Source organism: Miniopterus natalensis, chromosome 15 (genome assembly GCF_054644295.1).
Source record: "Miniopterus natalensis isolate mMinNat1 chromosome 15, mMinNat1.hap1, whole genome shotgun sequence".
Lineage (NCBI taxonomy): Eukaryota > Metazoa > Chordata > Mammalia > Chiroptera > Miniopteridae > Miniopterus > Miniopterus natalensis.
Genome location: NC_142095.1, coordinates 35,163,271 through 35,184,484, shown reverse-complemented (window position 1 = coordinate 35,184,484; position 21,214 = coordinate 35,163,271).

Sequence of the window (21,214 nt, the reverse complement as noted above, 5' to 3'; positions counted from 1 at the left end):
TTGTAATTCCTTCTCCAACCCTTACTGCTCTCCGGTCAAACAAAACATTTCTTCTGGTGGGGGATGACCCTTTTCATTGTAACAAGTGTTTTCACCTTCTCTCTTGTGGTTATGCTTTAATTTCTTGTCAAGTATAACTGCACTTAGATTGCGTTTTCTCAGAGGATAGGGATAGTGATTAATTTTTCTTTTATCTCCACCTTTCAGACCAAAGCTCAACCTTACACACAGAAGGTCCTTAAAAATACTTGTATTGCATTTAAACTTGATTCCTTGTTTCGCTTTTCTGTGAGCCCCTTATCCTGTGTTTATCTCATATTCCTAATCTAGTCCTCCCTTAATACAACAAATGCTTCTTGAGCATCTATTTTATACCAAATATTATGTGAAGTCCACATGTTCTTAAACTCGAATTTCATTTGAATTACCCTTAGGACTTTAAAAATAAAATGCCAAGGAGCTTGATGAAGATACTGATAGATCACTGCCCAGAGCTTCTGATTTAATCGATCTGGTGCACGGCCTGGGCATCAAGCTTTTTTAAATCTTTCTGGTTATTTTCATTTTCAGACAAGATTGAACACCATGTGATTAAAAACATGAATTTGGTTTCAGGGGGCTTAGTGGAGGAAGAAACACTTTATACAAATAACTCACAGTAATAATTGTTTGAAAAAAAATGTGGTAGGTGCTACTAAGGAAGACTTCAGGGCGCTATCAGAGCTTGCAGCATGGGTACTGACATTTACTTTCAGGGAAAAGAGAAGGGGACACCCTGGGAAAGAGACATTTAGGGAAAGAGACATTGAGACTTGAAGGATACGCCAAGTTAACCAGGTGATAAAGGAAAGGAAGAAGGGAGAACATGCCTCGAGACTGAAAAGATCCTGAGTTAAAGGCTCAGAGAGCAGGCCGGTGTGGGTGGAGTCAGGACTATGAGCTGGTTGAGGTATAAAAGTCAAGCGCACGCAAGCAGGGCTGAGCTGTCCAGGGGCTGACAGGGCAGGGGATGATTTTTCACTTCATTCTAAGGGTAATGGGAAGCCATTGAAGGTAGGCAGTGGATCCAAAATGTATTTTAGGAAGCTCTCACTCCCAGCAAATCATAGAAGAGGTAAATTTTGGGAAGGGGAGATGGGCTAGGAGGGGCTGCGGAAGCTAGGATGGAGGCTGTTGCAGGCCAAGTGGGAGCCATGAAAGTGATAATGGAAACAAATGGAAAGATCTAGCTATCCTTTGGTGAGGTAACCAATAGGCCTTGTCAGTGGCTTGGGTGTAGCTCTTAATAATTGGGCTGATAGTGTGAACACCACTAATTCTACCAGCATTCCCCTTCTATAGTTACATCACTTTCATTTATTCAAAAAAATCTTGCATCACACACAATAAAACATGATCCAGGGTTATTTAAAGTTCTTGAGTATTCCAAATATCCCAAACACTTGGTTCAAGTCCATAACATTTTTTGGATGTTTTAGGAGGGAAAAAGGAGCTCCAGAAACTAAAACTCCTTATAAAGATCTGATCGAATTATGAACCTCCTTCTTTTCTTAATGCCAGTACCAAGAAAGTTGTCTCTTTTTTTATATTCATATACTCAAATTGAGCTGACCGGTGTGAGCGTGAGAGATTGCTCTGCCTAAGTGATTTAGCACAAGAGATTTTAGATTAATTAAGATCACTTTGCTGCAAATTAACCTCCTTACTTGAATCATTTTACTTTTAAGAAGAAAGCATAATGAAAAGGTCGTCCTTCCATTTGTAGCCAATATAAAATTCACTCTATTTCTTGCTATATTAATGTTCACAGGTCTCTAGTGAACAAAATGGTATTTACTAAAACAAATTAATATTAATATTTAGCATAGAAACTATTTAGACTCACTCTGGATGCCCATGGAAAACTCATTATTTATATGTTTGTGTGTGTGTACTTGATATTGGAACATCATATACATTTCCTGAAGCAAATTTTAAAAATTCAAATTATGTTTAGAAATCTATTGGTGGTTGTCAGAGGTACTAGTTGGCTAGTACTGATTGCTTTTATGAATTTTTATTAATTCCTCCTCAAATATTTCATTAACTCTATTGCGGCCCAAGATTTTTGATACCATGTAAAGATGCTCTATCTTCTAAGACAAATTCCAGTCAGATTTGCAGTTGCTCACTGAGAAATAGACTTTAAATGCAGGCAGTAACTATAATGATGGGTTCGTGTCATTATGCATTTGTCAAATTCCACAGAATGCACACCGAGGGTGAACCCTAATGTAAACCCTGGACTTTGGGTGATAATGATGTGTCAATGTAGATTCATCAATCATAACAAAAATACCGCTCTGGAGGGGGAAGAGGGGGCAGCTGCGAGGCTGACGGGGGTGAGGGGTGGTAATATGGGAAATCTCTGCACTCTCTGCTCATTTTTTTTTAATGAACCTAAATATGCTCTAAAAAGCAAAGTCTATTAAAAATGCAGGCAGTATTAAAATCCAAGTGCTCTATTGAAAACTTCGCTAATGAGGTGGAAGTCAGAACTAGCAAATGCATAACAGTACAAGTGTCCCAGGGAAGAAGTCGCAGGCGAGCCTTGGCCTTGTCCTCCAGAACGGAAGCCTGGTACACCTTCGTGGGAATGGTACTCCTGCCCATCTCAGGTTGCTTTTGTCTTGGCCCTGAATTTGTATTAAGAAATCCACAATACTTTTGACCCCTTTAGAGTTACGTTATTCAATAGAACTATGTTATACTCATGGAGAGGTTGGCACGGTATATATGTGTGTTCATGTATGGTGTGTGTTATGGTGTGTGTGCATGTATGATACACTTATGGTGTGTGCATGTGTGTGTGTATGTGTAAGAGAGATTTTATAAAGATCAAGAGAAAATGGCCTCAGGATGCAGACACTTTTCATTTCAAATCTCAGCTCTGCTATTTTCTGCCTGCTTCCTCAAGCAAAATTAGTTAACTTTGCGGACACTCTTTTCTCATATATAAAAGTGTGATGACATCACTACCTCTCAGGGTTGTGGTGAAGATTAAGTGATAAAATGCTTACATTTGACTTAGCACTGTGGGTGTCGTAGAATCAGTACCACTCACTGGGTGACCTTTGATAAGTCCCCTAACTGCCTGGGGTTTCCTGTTGTCCATCTGAAAAGAAGGTCACTGCACGGAATTACCGTTTGATCCCTTCCAGCTGTAAAATGTCACGGTTCTCCCTTTTCAATACTAACCGGACCTCAAGGGAGACAGTATTGTGGCCTATTTCTCATTAATATCATTTGGTGAACATCAGGACTACATATTCCACTAGGCTGGAAAAACCAAAACATCATTATTTTATAGGTAGGTTTCCGTTCTCCCCCTGGAAGTCTGGCAGATGCTGGAATATTGGGAATACAGAGTTACATTATTCAATAGAACTATCTTATACTCATGGAGAGGTTGGCATGGTGTATATGTGTGGGTGTATGTGTGGGTGTGGATGGTGTCTGTTATGGTGTGTGTGCATTACATTTCCTGCGTGGTAGAAGAGGGAGAGCTTATTCTACCCTTACTCAGATAATTGTGTGGGTGAAGCTGCCCAAATCCTAAAACCACACATGACTCAGGTACTGGGACTTCCAGATAAAATTCAGTATTCTCAGGTCAACTTGAATTTCAGATAAACAAGTAGATTTTTTAGTGGAAATATTTTCCAAATATTGCATGGGAAAGACACTAAAAAAATGTTATTTGCTTATCTGAAATTCAAACATAGCTGGGAATTCTGTGTCTTTATTTGCTAAATAAATATGATCACCTTATGATCACATGGCTGTTAATTAAAGCTTCCACCAGAAATAAAAAATTCATAGCTACCCTCAAATCTGGCCCTTCTTCTATATCCCTACTGCATTTTGTTAAGGTTGTGTTACAGACTAAATTTTTGTCCCCCCACCCTCAGTTCATATGCTGGAGCCCTAGCCCCCGATGTAATAGTATTTAGAGATGGGGTCTTTGGAAGGTAAATAAAGTTAGATTAGGTCATGAAGTTGTGCTCTTTATGATGGGATTAGTATCTCATAAGGAGAGACCAGGGAGCTAGCTCTCTCTCTTTCCTCTATGTGAAGCTAGACCAAAAAGGAGGCACCTGCCAGACAGGAAGAGGGCCCTCACCAGGAAGCCGGCCAGCTGACATGCTGATCTTGGACTCCTGGCCTTCAGAGCTGCAAGAAATGAATGTCCGTTGTTTAAGCCGCCCAGTTAAGGTATTTTGTTATTGCAGCCCAAGCAGACTAAGACGTGCTATATCATCTCTGAGGCTAAAATCCTCAGCAGCTTCCCAGTCTCTTTACTTTTATTTCGTTCTCCATTTAGTTTCATAAAAGTTTCTAATAAAAAAATGCAACAAAGATGATTTTTTTCCAGCCTGCATAAAATCATACTACATTGCTACATACTATATTGCACATTCATTAAGAGTATATAGAGGGTAAGTGGTTATGGGAGATCATCACATTTCAGCCGTCTGCCACTTCCTACCTGTGGGATCTTTGTTGATTTTTCTGTGACTTGGTTTTCTCATTTGTAAAATGAAAACAATAATACTGTCTAATATATGTGCCTGCTCTGGTGGTTGAATGAATGAAATATGTTGGTAGGTTGAAAATACTGAACACGGGGCTTGGCATACAGTAAAGTCTTAAAAAATATTAGCTGCCATGTCCTTTTCATAATGTAGTCATAGAATGCAATGCCATTTTCATAATCACCTGGCCCTTGCCTTCCCTCCTGCCACTTGACTGGACTTCCTAAGTTTATTTACCGTCTTGCCTCTCCACTCCAGGAACAGATATGCGTTTGCTATGCCTCTCGTTGCAAATGCTGCCGTCTCCGCCTGGCATGCCCTTTCCCCTAGAACTCACGCTTATCAGTCAGCTCGATATCATTTGTTTGCGAAATCTGACCTTGATCTTTCCTAAATATTAGTCACCGCCCAGAACTGCATGGCCCAAAATGTCTTATTGATCTCTAAACCTATATATGAGAGAAATAATTTAAGTCCTTTCTCTGAAATGTTCATTCTGGCAAATCGTCAGCAAAGTATAGAGTCTTTTTTCATTTAAGTTTCCTAGGCAGAGCCCGAGGCAGGGATTTGGGTGCATTATGATTATTGAAGTAGTGCTTTTCGGGGAAAACCCTTAAAGGGAGTGAAGAAAGCAGAATAGAGACGTAAATCCGAGAAATTATGTGGTCTCGCAGAAAGCCTGGAGGTAGTCTGATGCCCTGGGGCTGAGGGGCTGTACTCGAGAACAGTCGGTGCTGGAGGTGTTCCACCTTGAGGGGGGAGCTGGGCTTTGTGTCCAGTAACCGTAGGCTGCCTAGAGAGGGGGCATTTCGAGAGGAGACTGGCATAACCTCCCAAGGGGCATCTTCCCTCCTTGGCCAAGGGCCAAGAGAAGATCACAGATTTGAGCCTAATTTGCAGGTCATCTGGAGGATGGGATAAGGGTCTGAAAAGAAGGTCCAGGCAGGACACCAGAGATCTACTAGCATCTTTAACTGGAGAGTACTTAAGACCCTCCAATTAAAAACCTTTATTTTACTGCCAGAGAAATGAAAATCTAGAATGACTGAGTGATTTGTCCAGGTCCAATTATAAATTAATATCTGAGCTCGGACTAGAAACTGGATCTTTTATTTTCTAAGCCAGAGCTCTTTCTATTACAGAAAAAAAGAAGCGTTTGTTTCTATATTTTTATTATAGAATAATACTGCAGATCCATTGACTCACTGCTATGCCCTTGCCCAGATCCTGGGTGCCCAAGGCATGCTGGCTGACCTGTTTGGAAGGTACAGCCTGCGACCGTGGCAAGGAAACTCGACTACCCGGCATAAAAGAAAGTCAAGCTCACAGTGCACACGGAGAGTAGTTCAACTTGTTATTATTCCAAGGTTAACACCAACCAGGTTAATGAGGTCAAAATTGCGTTGGTCGGGTCAGAGAATGAAGTGGTGTTTAGATGAAAAGAAAATTGTTAGAACTGACAAAGAGAGCTAATGATAATGAGGTGTTAACGGTGTGATGTAGGACAGCCGGCTGGAGCGCTCTCTTCACGGGAGTTCAGATGATTTCTGCTGAACTTCCTAACTCCTTCGCTCTTGCATTATGTATGCTTTATCACAACTAAAACTCTCAGCGCAGTGGATAAGCCAGGATTTTGAAATATGCCATCAGATTTGTTATGCATAAGCTCCCTTTGCTCTTGAAAGTAAACATGGGTAGTATCTATCAGAAGCCATAGAGTCTTATCCTGCCAGTAATGAAATTTCCTCAAACGAAACCCTAGACCCAGACAGCACCCAGATTGGGTTCTAGCGGCTGTTTCTTTCATTTTAGTTGATTATCTGTCATTTTTCCTCCTCATGGAAAAACATAAATCGGGGGGCTCTGCTTAAATACTGGTCAGGTATCATGTATATCCTTTTAAAGCACTTATATCATTTTCACTTTTCCCTTTTTTCAGTTGGTCTTCCCATTTCAGATCTGCGTTTATGTTAATATTCCAGCATGCTTGTCCCTTGAAATACCCATATGCTAACTTTGTCCACAAGATCTCATACCGCTCTTCACCTGATCTTGTGGGATTTTGGTTGCCCAAATACTAAAGATGGCAGTGAAGAAAAAATCTCATTACTAAAATGTAACTAATAGCATTCTGTCAAATCTTCATTAAGGCACTTAGGGGAGGGTAGAGAAGAAAACACTTATTAACCAACTATTTGGTAGACATTGTTAGGCAGAAAGAATATATTCCTTTAATGTGTAGAAAACCTTTCGAAAACCTATTTTTTCTGTCCAGTTTCCAGATGAAAATACTTACAGAGAATAACTTGTTTATTAATATAAATCAAATATTTATTGAGTTCCTATTATGTACCAGACATTGTTCTAGTTGAAGGAAATACGTCAGAGAACCAAACAGATACAACCTTCCTACTTCTGCAGAGTTTATAATCTGGTGGGGAGAAGTCCAGCAAACATAATGTTTACATGTATATTAATATCACATGTTGTGTAAGGATGATACACGCTAAGAAAAAACAGAACCCTTAGGACAGCATGAAGGAGTGGGGCGGGGCCAGGTTTCCAGCATTAAATATGCTCATCGGGGCAACCTCAGTGAAGAGAGATTTAAGCAAACACTTGAACAAGGTGAGGAAGTAAGTCCTGTGTGTGCCTGGGGAAGGCCGGTACGGAGAGTCCACTGGGGAGACCACGCTAGCGCCTTTGCATGTGGCTAGGGAGGCGTGGCAGTGGGGAGGATTTTGAGAATAGACTGTGAAGTGAGGGCAAGAGTAAAAGCGTGGACAGCAGAAATCAGTTAGGTAAATTCTCCTTGCCACATGGCCAGAAGGGAGCGGAACTGAAATTCAAACCAAGACTGTCCCGACCCTCACACGCCTGCTCTTTCCACAAGGTTGGATCATGAACACATTGTTGCCCTTTTGTGCCAACGATATTTCTGACTTAAGGTTCGTAGCGTTTGAGGTGGGGAATGGATGGAAGTATTTCCCCACCAGATTGCACCTGCCTCCTGGTTCCTTTCCTCTTACCTCCCTGCTTCCCTCACCTTTCTCTGGTTTGATTCCCACAGGCCATAGGAATCTCTGGAGCTACTTCTTAATGGATATAAAAATTATACCACAAGGGAGATCTTGAGTTCAATTATCTTAGACTTCTCCATTTCAATCTGTGTTTTAGATTCCCATCAAAAATGTCCCAGCCGTCCCCTGTATAATTACATTTTCATATTCAAATATTGAACTTTATATCAATCCAATTGATTTTGTGGAGCCAAGCCCAAAGATTTTTTTTTCCCATGAGAGAAAAACAGTCTTCCTTTATTGTTATCTCTAGTGTCATGAAATAATTTAAAGAGAGATGTAAATGAAGTTCAGGAGGAAAACGTGGAACAATTGACTTTGGCAAAACACCTCTAATTATGGCATTAACTGTAATGGAGCTTTGTCTGAATTCTAATGTAGCTTAGGTGTGGGAGTTTCCTGATAGAATATACTCAGTAGAAAAATTCTTAGAGCCCTGAGGTGCTTAAGCTAGTATGTGGTTCTTAACCTTTTTGGCAACTCCTGCGCCCATGGACCACAAATTAAGAACCAATCCTAGAAGATCAGTTCTGGAAAGATCAAAAATGTCCTGTGTAGTTTGTTTATAAACTCTCTGAAATTATGTGAAAATTGCTTCTATGTGTACACTCAATACAGGGTGCGGCAAAATAGGCTTACTGTTGTGAGTATGTAAAATAGAAAGTTTATTCTTGAATTATTATTTATTAATTATTGCATTATTTCCCATATGAACAAGTGTAAGCCTACTTTTGCCCTGCCCTGTAGGGCCACAGATTTCATTAGTCTCTTAACCCCCAATAAGGAAACAATCACCAATCAGATAGTTTCCTTATGACTCACTACTCTGTGAAAAATAGTATTTTATATTTTTGTAGCAATTCTCAGTTTGCAAAACACTGACACGTATGCATTTTACCCCAGCGTTGAAAGAACCGTGTTCAGACATCACATTCTACACTTTTGGAATGGGGCAAATTGCATGTAATTTAAGGGAAGTATGTAACGACTTGGCTACTTACTTGTTGAGACCAAGACATTTATGTCAGGGTGACTGGATTTCCTGAAATAGAAATCCAGACTCAAACTAGTTTACCCATGAAAGGAGTGGGCCCAGGTAAGAAAAGCACAGGGCTAGTCTGCATGGGGTGTGCCTTCAGCCAGAAGCTTCTCGCGTCTTCAGGGCTACAGCTCAGCCGTTCTCCTGGCTTTGCAGCTCCAGTGGGTCAGGCCTGTTCTCAGGCTGGCACCTCTGGGAGCAGATGGGCATCGCACTTTCGCACACCGTGTGGTTTCCACACAGTGGAGAGGAGGAGAGCTCTGGGCCAGCGTCCCCTGGGCAGCCCTGGGACTGACGCTGTTGGGCCAGCACGTGGGTTCACATGCTCACTGCTGACCCAGTCATCCTGGCCCGAGAGCAGCGAGTGTACTCATTGGATTGCGTGGTCACATCGTCTGCTGGAGGAGCTGAGAGTACAGCCATCTCGCCTGGGCCTCGTGGACACCCACGTGAAAACGGGTGGTCTTAGGAAGGGGGGGAAAGGTGTGAATGCTGGGAAAGTGGAAGGTGATCATTCCTCTGAGGGCAAGGGCACGTGGAAAAGACAGAGTGTCAACAGCAAGGGCAAGTTAAAAAAGAATCTGGTGCTATAGTAATATTAAGGCCATTTTAAATGGGGAAAAGAAACCCAGAGAATAGGAGTAACAGCCTAAATGGGCACAACTGGTAAGTGGAGGAATTGGGACTCAAACCCAGACCAAATCTATTGCTCTTTCTATACTGTTACTTCCACTGATGCAAGTTCTTAGAGCAGCCGATCTGCAAAGCAACTGTGGCGGTGCCCGTGGGAATTAACTGTGCGCTAGTGTATGGCTTAGACCTTGACGGCTGCTGAAGTTTTAGTTTCAGTTCCATAGAGTGAGAGAGTTCCGAGAACGGTGTCGTTTTCACTTGTAGGGCAGGTACCGCTTTACTCCTTAGAGGCTGTTCAGCTGAGACTTTCAGAGGCGTCCACAGAGATGAATCATCTCCTACCTGATAATCGGGGAGCCAGAGGCAATGGGTGGTGAGTTGGCCAAGCTGCTTGTCCAGCTACTCGGAGAGCCTTGGTCTGCAATGAGAGGTTAATGACAGTTTTCTACTATAGATAAATACACACACACACAGGAGCCTGACTGTCCAGAGACCACAAGGTACCAGGGGAATCTTTGATTAATTTTGTTATGTCTGGAGAGAGAAAATAGAAAAATTCAGTACCAGAGTAAATTTTTGCTAACATGGTATTGCTGAAAAGTACCCGCGACTCAAGCCCGCAGATTGAATCCTGCTCCTGGTTTAGGAAGAATGTGACCTTGGGCAGATTACTGTTCCTCTGACTGGAAGATGAGGTGTCTGGAGGAGAAGACTAGGGGGGGCCCTGTCAGGTTTCAGAGCTTGTAATCTTTGTTTGCGATCTCCTATCTCAGCAACCGGATAGGAAACAAATGCTGATTCTCAGCCCAGGGGGGAGTTAAATGGCATTAGATTAGTGCTCCTCAGAGCTCTTGGCAGAGGGATTACTTGGGAATCTTGTCAAAATGCAGAGTCTGATTCAGTGGGGCTGGGGAGCCCAAGAGTCTGCATTTCTAACAATAGATACCAGTGTTGTGCATTTCTGGCCTATATTTTGCGCGCCTGAAGTAGAGAGGGGCTAGCGTTCAGCGTGTGTCTATCACAATCAACGTAGAGAAGAGAACAGAAGGTGAAGAAGGGGATGGAAGAAGTGATGACTCTGTCAGGAAAAAATTAGAGCGCTTACAAGTCACTTTCAGGGAATAAGAGGTAGGTGTTAAAGGCTCCCTGGGGGTCAGAGGCTTATTTTGCAAGTGGCCTAGGGTTGTGCTTCCAATTAGAGACATGGGGCGGGGCAAAAGTAGGTTTGCAGTTGTTCATATGGAAAATAATACAATAATTAATAATTAACACAAGAACAAACTGTTTGGAGTACCCTGTGTATTCAGACTTCTCCCTGGATTCCTAATTGCTGGCCCGGGGCTGTTTCCATTACATGCCTGTCCCTTTCAAACGAAGACATTTTTTTTCTGGGACCTATATGTATTTTTTGCTTTTTATGTTAATGGAATCATTATATTGTTACAATGAAATGCAAATCATTTTCCTTTTAGTAATAACCATGGTGATCCTGAAGCTCACTTATTTTTCACTGTAATTTCAGTAATGAGTATCAAAGGAGCTGGACACAAAAAAATTTTCAGGGAACACCAACAGAAGACCTCGCAGTGACTCGTTTCACAAACTATCCTTTGTTTCCCCCATTCTCGTTCCCGGTGTCACTGATGATCTCACAATGAGCCAAGTTGTAACCCTTGCTTGGTAGGTTCCTTCTTGCATGGGTTTCAATAATAATAGTAATTAGACCTTAACATAAATGGCATGTCCTAGAATGAATGGTCTGTCCTTTATTCACCAGACTGAAGTGTGACTCAAGATTCTCAGTTCCTTCGCTGCCATTATCACTCTGCGCACCCCCTTTCTTCCCTGCGATGCTGCATCGACCTGTCATGTTGAAAAGCAGTAGAGGAGGCGGCTGGCCAGGCAGGAGCTGGGAAGTGTGTGGCGTGAATGCCACCTGGCCCCCGGGCAGCGGGCTCACGCCCGGGCATTGCTCCTCTTCTCTCAGTAGCTCGTACGAGCACATTAGGTTACATACTGACTTATAATAGAATCGCCCTCACCCCCTTAATATGGAAAGGCACTGGGAGGAAAGTCATTCTATTGGCCACTTTGGGGTATTCTCCTTACCTTTTCCAAGTCAGTTAGATTCCAGGGGACCATTGTTTTGTTCATTAAAAACCATTATCTTTATGAGTCATAGGAAGATGCTTGGTAGTTCTCAAGTCCAGCTGAAATCCTTAAACCCGAATGTATTATTTAGCCCAAACCCTAACAACAGCAGTAATATTAATGGTAATGATAGCATTTATTGAAAATTTACAATATCCAGTTGTATAGTTAAAAATATTATCTCAATTAGTCTTCTCAGTGAAACTATAAAGCAGTTATTATTCATTTTCATCGCCATCATCATTATCATATTATTATTTTATCTCTTGCCTGACCAGGAAAGATACTTAGCCTCAGGGAGATTAAGTAATTTATGAAAGGTCAGGCGTTTATTAGTTATGAAACCAAGCTTGAAACTCGGCTCCAGAAATCATGCTCTTAAATCTCAAATTTGGGCTGCTTTGGCTTAAGGCTAGCCTCTCTAGTTCTATTAAATATACTGCCTCATCCCCGAGATCAATGGCCTTGACTTTGCTGTTCCCTATGGAAGAGTGCCTACCACATAGCAGGGACGTAATAGCTCACTGGAGAGAGATGAGGGGGCAGAGAGATAAAGAGGGGGGGAGGAAGGAGGTAGGAGGAACAGAGGAAACAAGAAACATGGGAAGCCTTGAATGGCAGGTTAAATTGGTTTCTGTTTGCTCTAAATATCCCAGGAAACCACTTAAGGGAAGGCAGAGAGAGGACACAGTAATGATTATGTTCGAGGAAAATAAAAATCAATTTGGAGACACTGCAGGCAAAACCTTGAGCGATTAGGTTCAATGCAGAGTAACATTCTATGAAATACTTATTTAAGTTCTGTCTTCTTAATTGGGAAGATATTTCGGAATGCTTTAGTTGTGATGTTGTGTATATATGTATATCATGGCGTTTTGATTAATTTATCTTAAGAGTAGACAAATAAGTTTATATCCTCACAAGTTGCAATTCTTTTAAAAATATAGCTAGGATGAAAACTCGAGTTGTTTTGTATGACATAAAAGTACTTTTATCATTTGACCATAACAGTCTCTGCAAATGGCCTTTCTTTGTTTCTTCCTTCCCTCCCTCTCTCTCTCCCTCCCTATGTACCTCCGTCCCTCTCTCTCTAGTAAATGCTTCTAGTGCCAATATAGACAATGTTGAAAGAAATACTGCTAAATGTAGTATTTAACCATACATAAGGTTTTTCATTAAGTTACAGTTGCTTCTCACCTCCCTGTTCCTCTTCTCCCTAACTCTGAAATTACAAGAAGCTTTCTAAGAAAAAGTATTTGGATTCACCATCCCCCAAAGCAAAGGGCAGTGAGCCTGCCTAAAACGCTCCAGAGTGGGGCCTGCTTAGGACGGGAAGGGTTATAAAGGATGCACATCTATGTGAACCCTTCCCTTGCTCATACCATTGGAATGTAATCTGCCCATAACCATTGGCTAAAGCAGGCCACAGGGAGACGGCGATCTAAAGAGTGAATTCGGAGAACATAAGCAAAACCCCACTTTTCCTCCAGTCGATGGTTGAGTTTATGGGAATCTGAAATATTTATACAATTGTATCAACTATCCAGGACCCACTTGCAGGAACCATAGAGAAAGAAGAGCATTGATTGAAGTGGCCAAAATGACATTTGAAATTATCTACCAATTTTATTTACACGTTTCGCAGATAAACCAGACTGCTTCCTCAAACTCCCAAATTTGATATCAGCCTAATTTGGTAGAGAAAATATTTTAATTTGCCTGATTTACTTTTAGTGCCTAGTCTGTACACAGGAGGATCTGAGTCTTATTTGAATGGTACTTTCATTAAAAATGTTACATTACACAAATAAAATGGTGCAGCAGTGCTATTATGAAGTCCGCTGCAATTTAAAGCCAGTTGACTTCGTTGTAGGTATTCTGCCAATAAAATTAAACTAATGAAAATGAAAACAAATTCAATGTAAGTTAATTGAAAATTATTTTAAAACAGTGTTAGCTCCTCCTAATTTAATGTTACCACTATCATAATATTTACCTTAATGACATAATTATACATAAAGTGTTTGGAGAATCCTATGAGCTCTTAGCAGTGTGTAGTATGATGCAGTAAAAGATATTTATGTATCCAGACCAGTGGACTGGTGAAACATATCAACACAAGAGTCTCCATAAAATATTTTATAAATTAACTTTTGTCACCATCTTAATACCATATAATTAGCGTTAACACCATGCACCACATTAATATGTAGTGTTTTAGATACATTCTCTGCCTATTAAAGAATCTTAGAACCATCCATTTCTTCTCTTGCAGCCAGGCAGGGTGCAATGCAGATCCAGCTGAAATGACACAATGTGAAAACAAGTATTCTAGGTCACCCTGGAGGGAGGAAAGAGAGGGAACAGTTACCCCAGACCCTTCTCCCTCTCTCCCTCGTCAGCCTCACTTCACAACGTATCAAAGGAATCCAAATAACATCTGTCTAGAGAAGCAGCCCAATGGGTTCTTCATACTTTCTAACTTATTTTACTTCTGTGTATCATTTAATCCTACTGACCATTTTACTTTATTTTATTATTTTACATTTCATTTTATTTTACTTTTTAATGATGAGGTTTTATAGACTTCTCACACACACAAAAAAAAAAAGGAGGCCATGAACCAGTCTCCCTCCCTTTGTTTTTTTAATTGAACTTATTGGGGTGACATTGGTTAATAAAATTATATAGGCTTCAGGGGGACAATTCTGTAATACATCATGTGTCTATTGCACCGTGTGTTCGCCACCCCAGCCCGCTGAGCATGTTAGCAGACACTCTTGGTTCCTACCTGAAACCTTTCCTTGTTCCAAACTTACTTTTTGTCAGAATCCCCATTTGGTTCACTTCTGCTAGACCTTGTGCCCAGACAAGATGATGGCTCTTTATCAAGTTGAGGTGATTCCTAGTGACATCTCTTCTTCCTACTCATTGGTTTGGGTGATAAGCATTTGACTGTGTCATGGCCACTGAGCAGTGGAACAAATGGAACCGGGGCAGCGGAGGGTATTGTGTCTGGGGGAGATTTTCGGTAAATAAAAAGAGACATAAATGAAACGCGCCTTTTTGCTGCTGGGCGTCATCACGTAGACATGTTACGTCTGGAGCATCTGAAACGCACCCTCCCATGCCGACGGCGGCAGAGGAGGGATTTTGCAGAACTCAAGCTGTTGCCATTTTGAAGCTATTTAAATAATCAGTTAAAGGACTGACCTCCGTGCGGTTCTGTGACACAGGACACAGTCTGCTGTTCCTCCTGAAGCCTCGGTTGCTGCTTCCTCTGTGCATCCCTGCGTTGCTGTGGGCTTTCTCCAGGCTTTTCTTCTGTGGTCCTTTCCTCTTCTGCTGGGCTTTCTTGATGCCTTCATTTACCTCGCAGCTCAAACTAGATGTTTTCTAAAGCGTGGACATATCAACTTAGCTTCAGGCTGTAATTTCTCCTTCTTATAAAACATTTTTGTTTGGGGTTTTCATAGATTTCCTCACACACGTCGGCTCTTGCAAGCGCTCGGGAGCTTTCCAGCCCCACGCTGCTTCCCTCCTGGCTGTGCGGGCCCCAAACCCCGCAGTCATGTCGGCCCCTTTCTTCCCATGTTCACTCTCTTCAGGCAATGAGACACAGCATCCTGGTATTTTACCTAAAAATGTTTTCCGAATCGATCTCTTTGATTTTATTGCTGCTGTTACCATTAAGTGGGTGTTGAAGATTCACAGGGTGTCGGGGGCACAGTTATAATATAGTCTGAAATGAGTTTAGTTTTCTTGCCTTTGAAATTCAACTTGATTTTTTCTGGTTGGTTGTTTTTTTTTTAAGATCCATGAGGTATTCTGAAGTGTCTCTAATAATGTGCCTAGATTTGAATTACCTTTTGTTTTTCATGCTTGGAATGTGTTTCACATCCTGAATCATAAAATGCCTGTCTTCTCGTCAATTCCATATCATTGTTTAATATTTGCTCTTCAGGTTCCGAAGTGCTTTTATTATTTTCTTTCCCGACAAGATGGCACTTGACATTTTTCCATTTCTACATACCACTGTATGAGTGTCCACTTAACATTTTCCTCACAATAATTGTATTTTAGTTAAGTGAAGTAAATTTATGAAAACCAGCCACAGGCAGAAATGCAGCATCAGGAGTCAGGACAGCAATAGCTGCCCCGGCAGTGCTCAATGTCTTTACATGTTAACACATTTTATCATCACAGCAGCCCTTTGTGCCACTGTTGACATCTCCCTGTTTTGTAAATAAAGCAAATTGGCACAGAGGGGTGAAGTCACACAGCTCCTGGTAGAATCAGCCTTTGAAGATAGGCTTCAGAATTTATTTTTTTTAAGGACTCCATTTACTGCTCACACGTTGCACTATTCTGATGTGTTCCTCTTTCAGGGTTCTCAGATATTTCTTTGTGAACTAAAGGAAGTCATTTAGAAACCAGAATTCAGTTTTACTTAATTGAAAAAAAGTAAAAAATGAATGGGTAGCACTGGGCTAATGAAGAGGTTTGCAGCGAAACTGGCTCAGTAAAAAAATCAATAAAATAAAAATCTGCTGCTAAAATGAGTAAAAGAGATACCTCCAGTTAGCATGGAGTTTTGTTTTTAACAGCGTTTTAGGAAGTGTTGTAGTGATTCATCTAGATGGAGTAAGGAACGCAGTTGAGTATCTTTATATCTAAAACATCGTCATGGTGAAGCACGGCTGAGGTGCACACTGAGGCTTATTGAAAGCCCTGAGCACTGCTGCATCAGTTAGGGATGTCGACAGGATGCTGCATCCTGCTTTGAAAATGCAGAATTATTTTTCTCCTTGGAGAAGGTTGAGTGGGGGCCCCGGTGGACCTTCACATAATTTTTAGAAGATGGGACACTTTCACTTCTTCCATTCATGATAAGAAAGGTGGTAAGCCGACAGAAACAATTTCTTTTTATTTACTGGCCATTACAGTTGTAAAATACTGCAGACATGAGCCTGACATAAATCAGTTCCCCTCAGATGAATGTGCCTTCCGAGAGGCTTTCTGCCAAGGTTTCTTCACCTCGGCCACATCTCTCTGGAGTACTCTTGTTCTGTCTTTGGCAGCCCTTCTAAATTTATTTTGTTCTTAATTCTCGACAATCCTCAATCAGGAGACAAATAGAGGCTCAGAACTTTAGAGTTGAAAGGGACTTTGGCGGTTATGTCAGTTAGATCATCTATGTCAGGATTGTTTCTGCAGCCAGCAACAGAAAACATGACTCAAACTCACACAGAAAAGGAACTAATGACCCCTGTGAATTAGTGGTCTGAATATAAGTCAAGCTTCAGGTAAGGCTTGATCTAGTGGTTCGAAAATCTCATTAAGGGCAGCATCACTTTCCATACCCCACTCTTTATTTGCATCATGTACTTCACTGCCAGGCTCTTTATGGTCCCCATCACGAGGAGATGGATGCATTGGTTTACTTTAGGTTTTTGGTTAGAGTCCACCCCTTTATTTGGCAGAACAGCCAGTCCCACCCAAACTACATGGCTTCTCTACCAATGGAGATTCACAATGCTGAAAGAAGTGGGGAGAATGGATGCTGGGAAAGAAGCCAAACAATATCTTCATAATCAACCTCATTATTGCACAGAGATGGAAGGAAACCACCTATTCCACAACTAAATTTATGTGACCAGAAATAAATGTTAATTTTATTAAGCCAGTGAGGTGTCAAGGTTTATCCCTAAGAGTGACAAAATGCCGATTTTGCCCATTCAGTTATCTTTTTAGCGTTCATTCCGGGATTCAGTCATTGAGCTGGGTTCTGGGGATGAACATAACCTCTACCTCTCACTCTTGGAGAACTCATGCTTTGACTCTAAACATCTCTGGTTTTTAGATTCCCGAGTGACTGACAAAGGTTTCTGCTCAGTAAAATGGGGACAGTGACAAGTGCATGTGATGGTGATTAATGAGACCGTGCATGCTGACAGAGCTACACTGCGCGTCCTTCTGGGTTGGGCACCTCGCTTCTCACCTACACCTTGAGGCAGCGCAAGGAAGGTTTGGGGCTTGTTCGCTTTCATTTGCTTTAACGCATCATCAGTGCAGTGCCATGCCTTTTCAGACTGTGAACCCGCCCTCAGGGAAGGTGTTCAGCAAGTATCTGAAGCTGTCAGCTTTTCCTGAATGGGACTCACTTACTAACTAATATTTATTGAGGGTCTAATATTTATCAGTCAATCTTCTGGGTAATTGGAGATATATGTGAACAAAGTGGACATAAATTCCTGCCCTCATTGTATTTACATTATAATGGCACAGAAAGAAAACAAATAAGTAAAATATATAATATAGCAAATGGTATGAATTCTATGGAGAAAATACAGCAGTAGAAGGAGATAAGGAGGGTGGTATGTAATAGACTTTTGCCACGTTTAAGAAGCTAAGTGACATAAATTTTCAGATAATAGTCTGGTTTAGTTGTATGATTCTGTAAATCTAGGACATAGCCTCTCTTTTATGGGAATTTAGCCCAATACAATGAGACCTTAAGGGTTACAGTGTCCCTAGGTAACCTTGCTTCTTCTTCAGACGATACCTTGGTGACTTCCTCCCGCTCCCTCTCCAACTCTTTGTCAAGGCGCCGCTGTTTCAGTGTGTGCGTGCGGACCAGTTCACGCACAGCGGTGTTACCTGCTCAGCATACTCCTCCATTCCCCTCCCCGCTCCAGCTTCATTCCAAAATGCTCGTCGCCTCCTAACATGCCACATCATGTGCATATTTATTACGTTCAACGGGTATTTTCTCTCCCTTCACATTAGGATTTAAGAGAGGGACTATTTGCACCATCTTATTGCTGTAGCCACAGCACCTAGGAGGCGCTCGATAAATATCTGTGGAAGGGAGACATAGAGACGCCGCAGAGCAGGCAGCCAGAGCACGCGTGTTGGAGACGGGCAGGCTTGGCCCGAGCGTGCCCTTGGGCAGTGCTTACAACCTCTCTGAGCCTGTTTATCGGCATTGTAAGATGTAAGTCACCCATACTGTTTCCCTGGGGGGGAGGACTGCTAGAGGGATGACACCAAATAAGTATGTGAAGCCTTTACCCTATTTCTTAACCTAACTAAATAATAGGTGAAGCTATTGCTTTGATTGTGTTCTGCTCATGCTAGTGTCTCACTATTTAACAGATGTTTCTTGGATGCCTAATATGTACTAGGTGCAGTGCTAGGCAAATGCTGAGATTAGCAAAATTCTAGGCCCTCTCCGCTGGCCCCATAGCACTGGAGCTCCAGTCCCCGTCCCAGAGGTTCGTTTCCAGTCATGGAATCTTCTACGGCAGTGAACTCAAACCTGGTTATGAATTTCAAGACCTCAGAGGATTTGTTGAATACACAGATCCATGGGGATGGAGAGGCCCAGGGGGAAATTCTTATAAATCAGATATGGAATAGAGAAGGGTGACCGCATACTTTTAACAGTTTGGGATTGAAATTTTTTTTTTAAAGCAGCTTATTTTTAAGATAAAGTTTTAAGAAACACTACCCTGAAATATACCTAATGATTGTTTTAAAATGGTCCCAGAAAAATTTATTTTCCCTCTGGCTATGAACTTCCGAGATCTCGATGCTTATTAGAAGCAAGGAATGAATCTTTAAGAAAACAAATAATGGTATTAGGGGGAGGTTTTTAAGGAAGTTACGGAGTAGGGAGAAGCAAGGTGTAGCCAACTTTCTAAACTCCCCAAATACTATTTGATAGAAGATTACCTTTTTCTGTCTAGTAATCTAACTATTGATGAATTTTGAGGATGTTTTCTCTTAACTAAAAGGAAAGAATTTCCAGTCCCTGTAAAAGTGTGCAGAGTTTGAAAGAGGCAAACCTTCCTGTTATGCCAAGTGAAAATCTTTTGTGCTCAGGCAGTTCAGCTCCAGGGCTGCCTGATGCTCTGTACTCTCCTGGACAGCTCCTGAGAACAAGAGAACTGAAGGATGTTGCCTTAACGTTTCATATCTTGCACTTAAGAAGGAATTCTATCATCTATCTATATCCATCTATCTATCTATCTATCTATCTATCTATCTATCTATCTATCCATCCATCATCTATCTATCATCTATCTACCTATCTATCAATCATCGATCATCTATCATCCATCTTTTTATAGATGTGGACATTAAGATGGGTTATTGCCTGATGGGGGAAGGTGGAAGTTGGGCATTCAGCTTTCTCAGAGGAAGGAATGAAATAATTTATTGAGGGGACAAGAACCTATTGGTAGGAACAAAAATAAATGAATATGGGATTCTTTTTCCATAAAAGAAAATGGGAACTTTGAAAGGAAAGATGAAGTTGATGCAGGTGATGAGATTAGGGAAATGGACTTGTGGCGAGATTACAGAACTGAGAGAAATCCCATAATTGAGCGTGAGAAGGATCTATGAAACAGTTATCTGGGTAACATTTAGAAGATGAAAACCAAATGCCAGGAAGATAAATAAAAATCTAATCACCATGATTGTGTTGGAAGGATTTAATAGTGATTTAAAGAAACGCACAAAAACTTGATGCCACTTCTGGAAAAATAGCACCTACACTGGGAGGTTATTACACTGTGGAGCTCCAATACTAATATGCTGAACATCTAGAGAGAAAATTACAGACCTACCATCTGTTTTCCTGAGGATGCGGACTCATTTGGACACTCCTATTTATACCAATGCCACACATTTGCAAGATAGGAGCTGATGGCTCCTACCTGTTTCCATGGCTGAAGCCAAGACAGGACTCATTTGGACTAGCTGGTTTCACCGATAAGAGGTCATACATCGTGCAAGAAAGATAGTGGCTTTTTAGAAAGGGCTTGACAATTAAGGACACATGATGGTTCTTAAAACATAAAGGAATTACCTATAAGAAGCAGCTTAAGTGTCTAGACAAGAAACTGGAAACACTGTCTTTCTTATTTTATTTGCTGTGTGGGTTTAACCCAATGGTTCCCAATTAATGGGGCTTTTTGGCCCACAGAGGACATTTGGCAGTGAAAGGAGACATTCCGGTTTGTACAGCTTAGGGAAGGGGGTTGTTACTGGCATGTAATCTGTAGAGGCCAGGGGTACAGTTCAGCTCCCACAACGAAAAATTATCTGGCCCAAAATATCAATGGTGTGAAGGTTGAGAACCCTGGTTCAGACTAACATTTTATTTCTTCTGAGTTTTTCCCCCAACCCTCACCTTATACGTGGCTAATTTTTATGGGGTTAATATAAAGAATTAATGAGATGACATTTTACTAAATTTTGAATATGAACCTTTAAACCTGCTCTTCAAATTAAAACATGATTCTAAAAAGTAGGTTGGAATAGTTTTTTTTTGAGTATAACAAAGTTGCCTTCATTATTCTAAGTGACACCGAACTGCACCATTTGAGGGAAGAGAATTATATAAGATACTATTTTATGTATTTTATGTATTTCTATAATCATTTTTTACTCTGTATCATGAACTAGAGAGTTTTATAAAAACTATGCATTTTTCCCAGCCTGTGTGGCTCAGTGGTTGAGGTCACTGGTTCCGTTCCCAGTCAGGGCACACGCCCAGGTTGTGGGCTCGATCCCCAGGAAGGGCGCAGGGGCAGCCGATCAATGATGTTTCTCTCTCATCCATGTTTCTCTCTCCCCCTCCCTCCATAAAAAACAACCACCATAAAAACATATATTTTTTAAAAGTGTGCATTTCTCTCCCATCACTCTCCAAAATGTTCCTTATC